The sequence below is a fragment of the Vombatus ursinus genome, unplaced genomic scaffold (genome assembly GCF_900497805.2).
Source record: "Vombatus ursinus unplaced genomic scaffold, bare-nosed wombat genome assembly UNPS02014959.1, whole genome shotgun sequence".
Lineage (NCBI taxonomy): Eukaryota > Metazoa > Chordata > Mammalia > Diprotodontia > Vombatidae > Vombatus > Vombatus ursinus.
The window spans coordinates 2,160,131-2,171,270 of NW_020954737.1; the positions used below are offsets into that span (position 1 = coordinate 2,160,131).

General features: G+C 41.5%; 1 protein-coding gene and 1 pseudogene across 1 annotated transcript in view; both read left to right on the forward strand.

The window, feature by feature from the left end:
- CASR (calcium sensing receptor) overlaps nt 1–11,140 on the forward strand; it is a 155,648-nt gene that overhangs the window by 21,886 nt on the left and 122,622 nt on the right. The gene's annotated exons all lie outside the window — the stretch shown is intronic.
- LOC114030357 lies at nt 1,426–3,549 on the forward strand (annotated as a pseudogene).

The window sequence follows — 11,140 nt, forward strand, 5'->3', positions numbered from 1 at the left end:
AATGTGGAGAATGTACTGTCCCAAGCTTTGGGGGTTTGTACAGCTGTTTTCAGAGATACTTCTAGGGACCTGAAAAGTGTCAGTTCTTCCAAGGTGCTAAGATAAGGGGCCAGGTGTTTCCTCTCCACCACCACAACAAGCTCCACCATGCCAGCACTCCTCGCCCCAGGACTGCTCCTCAGAACTGTGACCCAGATCCAAGCGCCGGTAAAGCAAGAGATCCCTGCCTCAGCCCTGGCAAAGAGGTCCTTGCAATCCCCCTCTGATCAGCCACTTGATTCCCCCTCAGTCTGTGGGCAGGGAACTCAGAAGCCAGCTGCTTCCCTTGGGGCGGCTGAGATCTAGCTTCTTCTCTCACTGCAGTAACAGACTTTTCCCACTGACCTTCTAAGTTGTCTTTGGCATTCAGGGGTTGAGAAGTCTGGAAACCACTACAGCTGCCTGAGATTCAGTCCTCTGAGGCCTGCTCCAGGGTTGCTGCGGCCTGCACGCCCACGCCGAACTGTGCTCCTCTCCCATCCCGGCGCGATATACCTTTGCGATCAGCCATCCAGGTTGTCTTGGGCTGGAAATTTGTTTTACGTTGTTTTTTTGTGGGTTCTGCTGCTTTAGAATTTATTTAGAGTCATTTTTTGTAGGTATTTGAAGGGGTTTGGGGGAGAGCTCTAGCAAGTCACTGCTTTCCCTCCGCCATCTTCTGCTCTATTCTAATTTTTAAGGAACTATTTTCTTCAGCGAGCTTTTGAACCTCCTTTTCCATTTGGTCAATTCTCCTTTTTAAGGCAATCTTCTCCTCATTGGCTTTTTGGGCCTCTTTTTACCATTTGGCCTAGTCTGTTTTTTAAGGTGTTATTTTCTTCAGTATTTTTTTGTGTTTCCTTTATAAGCTATTGACTCTTTTCTCATGATTTTCTTGCGTCACTCTCATTTCTCTTCCCAATTTTTTCTCACTTCTCTAACTTGATTTTCAAAATCCTTTTTGAGCTCTTTCATGACCTGAGCCCAATTCATATTTTTCTTGGAGGCTTTGGATGTAGCTTTTATTTTTTTTCTTCTGAGTGTGTGTTTTGATCTTCCTTGTCACCAAAGTAAGTTTCTATAGTCAGAGTTTTTTTTCTCTGTTGTTTGCTCATTTCCCCAGCCTGTTACTTGACCTTTTAACTCTTTGGTAAGGTAGGACTCTGCTTCTAGGGTGTGGGGGGGGTGGAGCGCACTGTCCCAAGTTTCAGGGGTTTTGTGCAGTTGTTTTCCGAGATACTTCTAGGGACCTGCAAATTTTCAGTTCTTCCAAGATGGTATGGTCTAAGGAGAGGTGTTTACTACTCTCCTGGCCTGTGCTCTGATCTTATGAGTGACCCCAAGCACTCTTTTCTGCCCTGGAACTGTGAGGAGGGTACCTCCTGCACTGTTGCCATAAGCTCTGCTATGGTAGTGCTCCTCCTCAACCCCAGACTGACACTCAGGACGGCAACCCAGATCCAAGTATGGACAAAGCAGCAGAGTCCTGTCCCAGCGCTAGCAAAAAGACCTCTGTAATCTCCTTCTGACCAGTTGTTTGACCCTCTTACCATCTGTGGGCTGAGAACTCTGGAAGCTGTTGCTGCAGGTTCAGTGGCTTCCAAGGCCTGCTCCTGGTTTACTGGACCCAGGGCTGTGCTCTCATGACCTGCACTGGACTGCACTCCACTCTCACCCAGGTGTGATAGATCTTCCCTGCCAACCTTCTAAGTTGTCTTTGGTGTCTGTGGGTTAAGAGGTCTGGAAACCACCACTGCTGCCACTGATTCAGTCACCCTGAAGCCTGCTCTGGGTTTGTGCTGGATTGCACTCCTCTCTCACGCTGGTGCAACAGACATTTCCTGCTGACCTTCCAAGTTGTCTTGGGCTGGAAATTTGTTTTACTCCCATCTTTTTGTAAGTTCTGCTGCTCCAGAATTTGTATAGAGTCATTTTTAAAGGTATTTGCAGGGGCTTGGTGAATAACTCAGGCAAATCCCTGACTTTACTCTGCCACCTTGACTCTGCCTCCCCAGAAAAGGTGAAGCTCAGTCTTTGATGATGAATTCATGTAGCAGTTTCAATAATAGTCTAGTTTTTTGGCAAATGGGACAAAGTAGTATTGTGGATTGAGTGATTGCTTCTTCTATTTCTAGTCCCATTTTATCTTTGATCCAAGGCTAGGTAGACTGAATGCCCAAATGTCCAGTTTTCACTATCTTCCTTCACCTTTGTTTTTCTTAACTTGTTCATATGATCTGCCCTCTCATTTCATTTTGCTTCTATCCTTAGTGTGTCCTGAGATATGTCTAAATTCAATCTTAATTAGCAATGTTTTCCCATAGTTCCTTGGCCCAAACTTTACTGTTGTTTATTGTCCAATTGTCATTACTACATGGAGCTGATCATATGGCTAGTTTATTAGTTACTGCCCAAGGGCTGGTATATAACAATACATTACAGAAGTTGCCCCTAGTACCTTGGTGACAATTATTCTTAATTCAGTGCATTGGACTGATTTTTCCATCCCCTTCTTTGACCATTTGGCCACCAGTGGACCCCCGAGGGTGATAATTCACCACTTGGCACACTACGTGGTGAGAATAGTGGTCCCATCTGTAAAATGTGCACTGCTTTTGATTTGTCAGGTAGGGGATGATATTCAGCAAAGGGTTTGCCTACTTTGGTGGCATCCCTTTCTGGAAGCTTAGTTGGTATGTCAGTAGTATGGACTATACTGTTAAGGTGACATTATTTCTCTTTTTCTCTTCTCTTATTCTCTCTCAGAATTGTGTCTTTTTAGTCCAAAATGCTACTGGCATGTAGACTTTTCTTTTCTTTTCTTTTCTTTGTTTTTGGTTAAGCAATGGGGTTAAGTGACTTGCCCAGGGTCACACAGCTAGTAAGTGTTATGTATCTGAGGCTGGATTTGAACTTAGGTCCTCCTGAATCCAGGGCCAGTGTTCTATCCACTGTGCCACATAGCTGCCCCCCCATGTAGACTTTTCTCATGATACTCCTTTGGCTTGAGCCACAAGGATCCAGTAATAAAATCTCCCATGTAGCTGACTTCCAGCTTAAAGAAAGGGTCCAGGGTCTTTCTGGTCTTCAGCGAGGCGGAAGCAGGACTAGTGTGACCGACTCGCCACCGTGCAACTGTTTGTCCATGTGCAGGCTCTGCATACCCTAGAGGTGACCGGGCAGGAGACCGTCACCCAGATCAAGGCTCATGTGGCATCCCAGGAGGGCATCGCTCCCGAGGACTAGATCCTGCTTCTAAGTGGCTCCCTGCTGGAGGATGAAGCCATCTTGGGGTAGTGCGGGGTGGCGCCTCTGGCCACTCTGGAAGTGGCTACTTGGATGCTAGGAGGTAAAGTTCATGGCTCTTTGGCCTGAGCTGGAAAAGTGAGGGATCAGACTCCCCAGGTGACCAAGCAGGAGAAGAAGAAGAAGAAGACTGGGCATGCTAAGAGGAGGATGCAGTACAACCGAGGCTTTGTCAATGTAGTGCCCACCTTTGGCAAGAAGAAGGGCCCCAATGCCAATTCCTAATCCCCTGGTACTTTCTGCCTGTCCCCAATAAAGCCACTATGACTCAAAAAAAAAAAAAAGGAAGGGTCCAGGGAAATCAAGTCCAGAAACATAGATGTTGCACATCCTCCTTAACCTACTCTAAATCATGTTGCTATTTAGTCCCCATTTAAAATTTTCAGATTTCCTTATAACTTCCTATATTATGCTAGCATCACTCCCAAATAGGGAATATGGTTTCTCTAGAAACCAAATAATTCTATTAGTTTCTCTGCTTCCTTCTCATTCCTTGAGAGTGTTGGGGCTCAGATCTTTTCCACAACTGGTTGAAGGATTGACATTCCTTCTGATGTTCAAATCATCCCTAGAAATTTGACTGAAAAAAAAATTAAAAAAAAAAAAGAAATTTGACTGATGACTATCCTCTGCATTTTTTGTGAGAGGCAACTGTCCATTCTTGGTCTGTTAATCCTCCAATAACCCTATCTGTGATATCCTCTACTTCTTGCTTATCATATGCCCTGACTAACATATTATTTACATTATTTTGAGTCAGGCAGGTACCTGTGTCAATTATGTCTAAGTCTCGTCCACACAGATTATAGTATAGCACTGGGCTATTAATATATCCCTATGACAACTTCTAGGATGTACATGCTATCTGAAGGCTTTCTTTGGTCACTGGAATGGCAAAGAACATATTAATTAAATCAATAACCAAAAACTAAGGTCAATCATATCCTGTAATTCATCAGTCATTACTGAAATGTTTAGAAGGGCTCCCTTAATAAGTTCAGTTTCAGTGTTAAATTTTACACAGTCCCCTGCAAATTTCTTCTCGTTGTTTGCCTTTTTTTAACCAGCCAAACTGGAGAGTTGTATTCATTAATTGTTTTCCTAATTATGCCTTCCTGTTCCAAATCCTTTCAACATTGTAGTAATTTCCTTATCTCCTTTGATTCTACCCTGGGGGGAGAGGGAAGGTATTTACAACTTGCTTTGGCATGGGCAATACTATTAGATCCCACAGAGCCTTTTCTATTAATAACCAGACATTAATTTTTGGATTCTGCAATAAGGCAAAGCTTTTACTCGATACATCCATTACAATTATTGCTTCTTCTGAACCTGGGATAGCAACAATTCTATAGCTCTCCTTGGACCAATTTGAGACCTTTAATTTTCTGCATACTTCCCAGCTTGGGGTTTCAGAATCTCCAAAGCTATTTATTTAGGTCTAGTTGTGGGGCTTCTTTTCATTTTCTCTACTTCATTTCCTCTCACTGTATCTGGTTTTATGATCACTTGTGAACCAATATCTAATAGATGTAACAAGTGGTGGTCCCCACCCTTGTTGTATCCAATGACTAGTTCCAAATAAGGTAGATAGTAGGAATTTAAAAGGGGATAACCAAATTCATATAGCAAAATTGGGTCCCAATCTATCAAAGCTAGGATGTTAGTTTCAGTTTGATTGAGGTTTATTTGAGGTTGTGCGGTCTAAAATTTCTTTAAACTTTCTCCAATTCTTTCCTAAGTTCTGGGTTTTTCTTTTGGCCCATGCTGGAAGATTTAAATAGCAATTCTAGTAATAGTCAGAGGAACATCTCAAACTCAATATGTCATAAAACTAAACTCATTACTCTTCTCATGCAACCCATCCCTTTTCCTGACTTCCCTATTTCTACAAAGGGTACCACCATTCTTCCTGTCTCCCAGGTTTGGACCTTGGAGTTATCCTTGAATCTTTACTCTCACTCATTCTACATGTCCTATCAGTTATTGAATCCTGTTTTACTTTAGCAATGCCTCCCACCCCTGCTTCTTTCTTTCTACTGCCACAGCCATCACCCTAGTTCAAGCCTTCATAACCTCACATCTGGGCTACTGTAATAGCCTCCTAATTGGTCTTCCTTCCTCATCTTTCCCCTCTCTAATTCATCCTTTACACAGCTGCTAATGTGCAACTCCTAATAACACAGGTGTATACATGTCACTCCCCAGGTCAAAAAGCTCCAATAGCTCCCTATTGTCTTTAGGATCACATAAAAATTTCAGCCAATATTTCCAGGCTTATTACTAACATTACTCCTTTCATGTACTCTGTGATCCAGCCAAATTGGCCTACTTGGTCTTCCTCACACATGACAGACTGTCCTCCATGGCTCAAATTCAATCTTTCTTTATATCCACCTCCTAGAATTTCTAGCTTCCTTCAAAACACAACTCAAGTACCATATCCTACATGAGACTTTCCCTGTTCCACCTAACTGCTAGTTCTTTCCTCTAAAAAAAAACAATGTATTTATTTTTTATATTATGTGTACCTATTTATATAGGTACATATTGTTTCCCCCAGTAGAATGTAAGCTCTTTGAGGGCAGAAACTATATCATTTTTTATCTTTGTATCCTCATTGCCTCATACAGTATCTGACATGTAGTAGTTGCTTAATAAATGCTTGCTGGAGGGGCAGCTAAGTGGCACAGTGGATAGAGCACCAGTCCTGGATTCAGGAGGACCTGAGTTCAAATCCGGTCTCAGACATATAACACTAGCTGCCTGACCCTGGGCAAGTCATTTAATCCCATTTCCTATCCAAAATAAATAAATAAATAAACAAATGTTTGCTGGTTAATAGTTGAGGCTGTAGGAATGGATGTGATTTCCAAAGAAGAGAGAATGGACTGTTGAATTACTGTCCCTTAAGGAAATGATTTCATTAACAAGTGCTGATGATTGGGGGTCAATTAGCAGATCCTGAGGAAAGACCCTCCTAGGGAAGATGGCATGGGCTAAGTAATTATCTGAACAAGCAAACTGGATGCCATGCCAAGTAAGCTGGTTGCTGTGCCAAAATAACCCGGAGTAACAGAGTCCAAGATTTAGGCAGGAAGCAGGAGACCAGAACAATAGTCAAAAGGCAGGGAAGTCAATGCAAATTCAAGGAAAAGAAAGGGAATGGGAGGCACTGGCAAATGATGTCTTATATCACCACAATCTATCCAAGACCCTATTCTTTTAAAACACCATCAGGTCAAGCCTGCCCCTACCATGTTTATTCTGGTTCTGGACACAGAGAAGAGCAGTAGGCCAAGGACTAAGACTTGGCAAATAGACACATTGAATAGTAGAATGAAGAACCAGTAAGGAAAATAAAAGGAGTAATCAGAAAAGTTAAAAGAGAGTGAAGATATTATAGTATCAAAGAAGTAAGAGAGGTGAGAGTTTCAAGGTAGGACCATAAAGTGCAGGAGAAAGATCAAGGTGAATAAGATCTGAGAAAAGTCCATTGGGTTTAATCATAGATTTTAGGATGAAGTGCTGGGAGGGACCTTAGAGATAATCTGGTCAACTCCTCTCATTTCACAAAAGACAAACTGAGATCCAGAGTGGTTAAATGACTTACAGTAGTAAGTTAGTAAGCCAGTTTTTGAAAGAGTAGTTTTGATGGAATGTTAGGGATCAGATAAACCTTGAAAGGTTTAAGGCAGATAAACCTCTTAAACGTCTAAAGGTTTAAGGCAGGATTGAAATGACTGACTGGGATCCTGTGTAGAATGTCAGGTATAGGCAGAAGAAATTGAAGAAACAGAGTGAATTGGGGATGCTGTAAATAACAGAAGTACTGGAAACTGCTTAGTGTGTATGGACAAGTGGAAGAAGTGTCAGGGAAGGAGATTGTGCTTTAAGGGAGTCACTATATTTCAGATCTCACTTTTTGATAATAATCTGGGATGATAAAATCCAGGCAAAGGTCCTTGGCCAAGGTAATATGGAGATAGAAGTATTACTACTCCTTTTTATTTTGGTGTTTCTATTCAAGGCACCACCAAATCCTAGCTCTGCTCTTTACTGCCTCTGTGGCCTTGGGCACGTCATCTTGGCCTCAGTTTCCTCATCTGTAAAAAGAGAAGGTTAGCCTAAATGATTTATAAGGTCTCTTCTTGCTCTGTATCTATGATCCTATGACCCAGGCAACCAATATCCCAAGTTCAGGAGTTTGGTTCACATATCTTTGACATCACTTCCCTCTCTCTCATTTCTCATATCCAATCAGTTCCCAAGTCCTGCTGATTCTAATTTTTCAATGACTCTCGCACCTGGACCCTCCTCTCCATTTCCATTGCTGCCACTTTAAGATAGTCTTCACTCCCACCAACATGGATTATTTCAATAGCTTCCTAATAGGTCTTTGTTCCTCCAATCTCTCCCCATCCCATCAATCCTTCACATGCTGTTAGCATTGGTATCAACCCCAGCCACATTGGTTCCTGCTGTTCAAATGAGATAATGTTTATAAAAGTACATAATATAGTACCTGGTGCTTTATAGGCACGATACAAATATTTATCCCTTTCCCTTGATCCTTTCCTTTCTCCAATTCCCAGAGTGCCTGCAGTAGTATACTTCTCCAGATATATGACCCTGGGAGGGCACACTCCCCTGATGCCTAATATTCCAACAAACCAGAGGACTGTGGAACTGTCTTCTAAAGTCATCTAGGTGGCACAATGGATAGAACACCTTGAATCAGAAAGACCTAAGTTCAAATCCAACTTCAGACACTTACCAGCTGTGTGTCTCTGAGCAAGTCACTTAAATTTTGTCTGCCTCAGTTTCCTCATCTGTAAGATAGGGAACACCCACCTCCCAGGGCTGTTGTGAGGACAAAATGAGATGACATTTGTAAAGTGCTTTGCAAACCTTAAAGCACTATATAAATGCTAACCAGTATTATTATTATTATTATTAATTCACTCTGTGTCTCTGTCCCTCTCTCTGCTTAGTTCAAAATACCTCAAAGTATAACCTCACAGGTCAGGACAGGAAACCTGCCAGGGTTAAGAAGGAACAGTGTGTTGCAGATCAAAGAGCACTGTATTGGGATCTGTAAGACTGCCCTTTGCCATTAACTTGTTTTGTGACATTGGGCAAATTCCTTCCCTTCTCCAAGTATTAGTTTCCTCAGCCAGACAGTGAAGTATTGAACTAGAAGACCTCATAGGTCCTTTCCAACTCTAACATTCTGTGCTTCTGTGACTGTGTCTGAAGAGGCTGTGTCTGAAAATTAGGGAATCATAACAGCCTTATTTTTAAAATAATAATTGTACAAAGAGATGTGTATTGCTGCTTGATCTTTGCTGAAGATACTGGGCTTCTATTTCTAATTCAATCCATGTGGTTTCTTCTAGCAATGGAAAAAGCCCCAAACTCAAATGAATTTCACCATCAGTCACTATGCATTTGTGTTGTGCGCCACCTTCTAAATATTTGACTTTAAAAAAAAAACTTCAATCAATAAGATGAATCAGTTATTTGGAGAGCAAGAAATAGTCAATGGATAGCTATTCTGTTAGTGTCCTACTGATTTCAAGAGAACTCAAAGACCAAATTGAGTAGACCCTTCATGGAGGACTTAGGGAAGACATAAATGAGTCATGCATGGGCAGGCATGAATACAACATTGGAGGGAATACCAGCATTCATGTGATCACAGAAGCACTGGGGAAGACCAAAATAAAATCTTCCTTAGCAGCTAACGATGCATTTAGATGAAAGTAACTAAGAACACACTACCTCCCTTGGATGGTGTACCTAACATGTGTTAATTCTGTCATGTTAACTGAGCCCAGGTTCCTCATTTTTTTTTTCATTTGATGCATTGGGGGTCACAAACTCTACCAAACTAGTTAATTTATTTCTCAGGGTCATTTATTAACTTCTAGAGCATGGAATACATTACCTATGCTAATTTGTGCCAGGCCTTGAAAGGACATTAACTGACATTCAGAGTGACTGAGAGGGAAAAGAAAGGTATCTGTAGGTTTATCATTCATTACCATTGCTTTTATTTAAAGCCTATCTGCCATTGATATCCATACCATATTTTTTTAAATCAATGGATAAGGTACTCTTGAAATCATAGTAATATAGCAAAAGTCTGGATTGCAAAGCTCCCAGTTTTCATAAGAACAACACAGGCTAAAACACGGAACATTTGAAAAAGATCTGTATGCTGAATATGAGAAGCAGTCATAAAATAATGACCAGTTTCTAAATAATCATCTTATAATAAATGCATCCTAAGTAACTGAACTACTAATTATTCCCTGACCTCATCCTGCCTTCTTGTGCCTCTATATTTACAAATGCTGTCCCGACTGCACTAAGTACATTGCCCCTCCTCCTTTAAAATGCTTTTCTTCCTTTAGAGCCAAACTCAGGTGCTACATTTTTCATAAGACTTTCCTGATCACCTGAATGGATATCAATGAATAAGGTATTCTTATCCTAAAATGATTCCTCCTCTCAGTTTTTTGTCACTCTGTTTAGACTCTCCTGTGCCCTTAACCTGTGCCTAATGTGTTATTGTTAGAGAGGTAGCACAGGGGGATAGAAAACTGGATTTGGATCTGGGAAGACTTCTCCATGGTCTTGACTTTAGGCATAAGACATAAGTTGCAGGGAAGGTATTGATTTGCATTAATAGAGGGAGTTTCCTCACCAGAGAATTCCCAGTTTAGTCCCTGTTATAGGTATTTGTGTCCATTTTTTACTCCTCCCTTCCTCTCTCCTTCCCTCTTTCCTTTCTTCCTTCCTTCCTTCCTTTTCTCTTCCTTCCTTCTTTCCTTCCTTCCTTCCCTCTGTCCCTTCTTCCCTCCCTCTCTCCTTCCTTCTCCTTCCTCTTTCTTTCCTTCCTTTCTTCCTCCTTCTTTCTTTCCTTCCCCCCTTCTCTCCTTATCCTTGATTTCAAGGGTAGAGATTTTATAAATTCCACTGATGGTCTGTCCCTAAGTTGCAGTATCCTCAATGGTAAGTTTACATATAGGTCAATCATTAAATATTTATTACGTACCAACTATGTGCCAAACATGGTGCTAAGCACTGAAGATACAAAGAAAGGCAAAAGATAGTCCCTGTTCTCAGGAATTTCACAATCTAATGGGAAAGATACAAGCCACTATAAGAAAACAAGATATAGATAGGACAAATTGGAATTAGTCATCAGAGGGAAGACACTTAAATTAGGGGGTACTGGGAAAGGCTTCCTGTAGAAGGTGGGATTTTTACCTAGCATTTGAATGAAGCCAGAGAGGCAGAGATGAGGAGGAAGAACATCAGGCATGGGGGACAGCCAGTGAAAATGCCAAGAGTCAGAAGATGGAATGTTTTGTCTGATGAACAGCAGAGGCCAGTGTCACTGAATTGAAGAGTGAGTGGAGGAGTGTAACAAGACTGAAAAGATGGGGAAGAGCAAGTTATGAGGGGGTTTGAATGCCAGAAGATTTTATATTTGATCCTGGAGCTTTTAGGGAGCCACTGGAATTTATTGAGTAGAGCACTGAACTTCATGTTAGGAAGATTCCTGACAGGTGATGGTGGGACTTGTGTCAGGGAGATCAATAGCAGGTTATTGCAATAGTCTGGGCCTTGGGGGATTAAGGACTGCACTTGATGGCAGAGGAGAGAAGGGAGCCTATACAAGAAATGTTAGGAAGGTAAAATTGACAAGACTCAGCAACAGATTGGATATGTATGTATACACACAAATACACACATAGACATAGACATAGACATAGACATAGACATAGACATAGACATAGACATA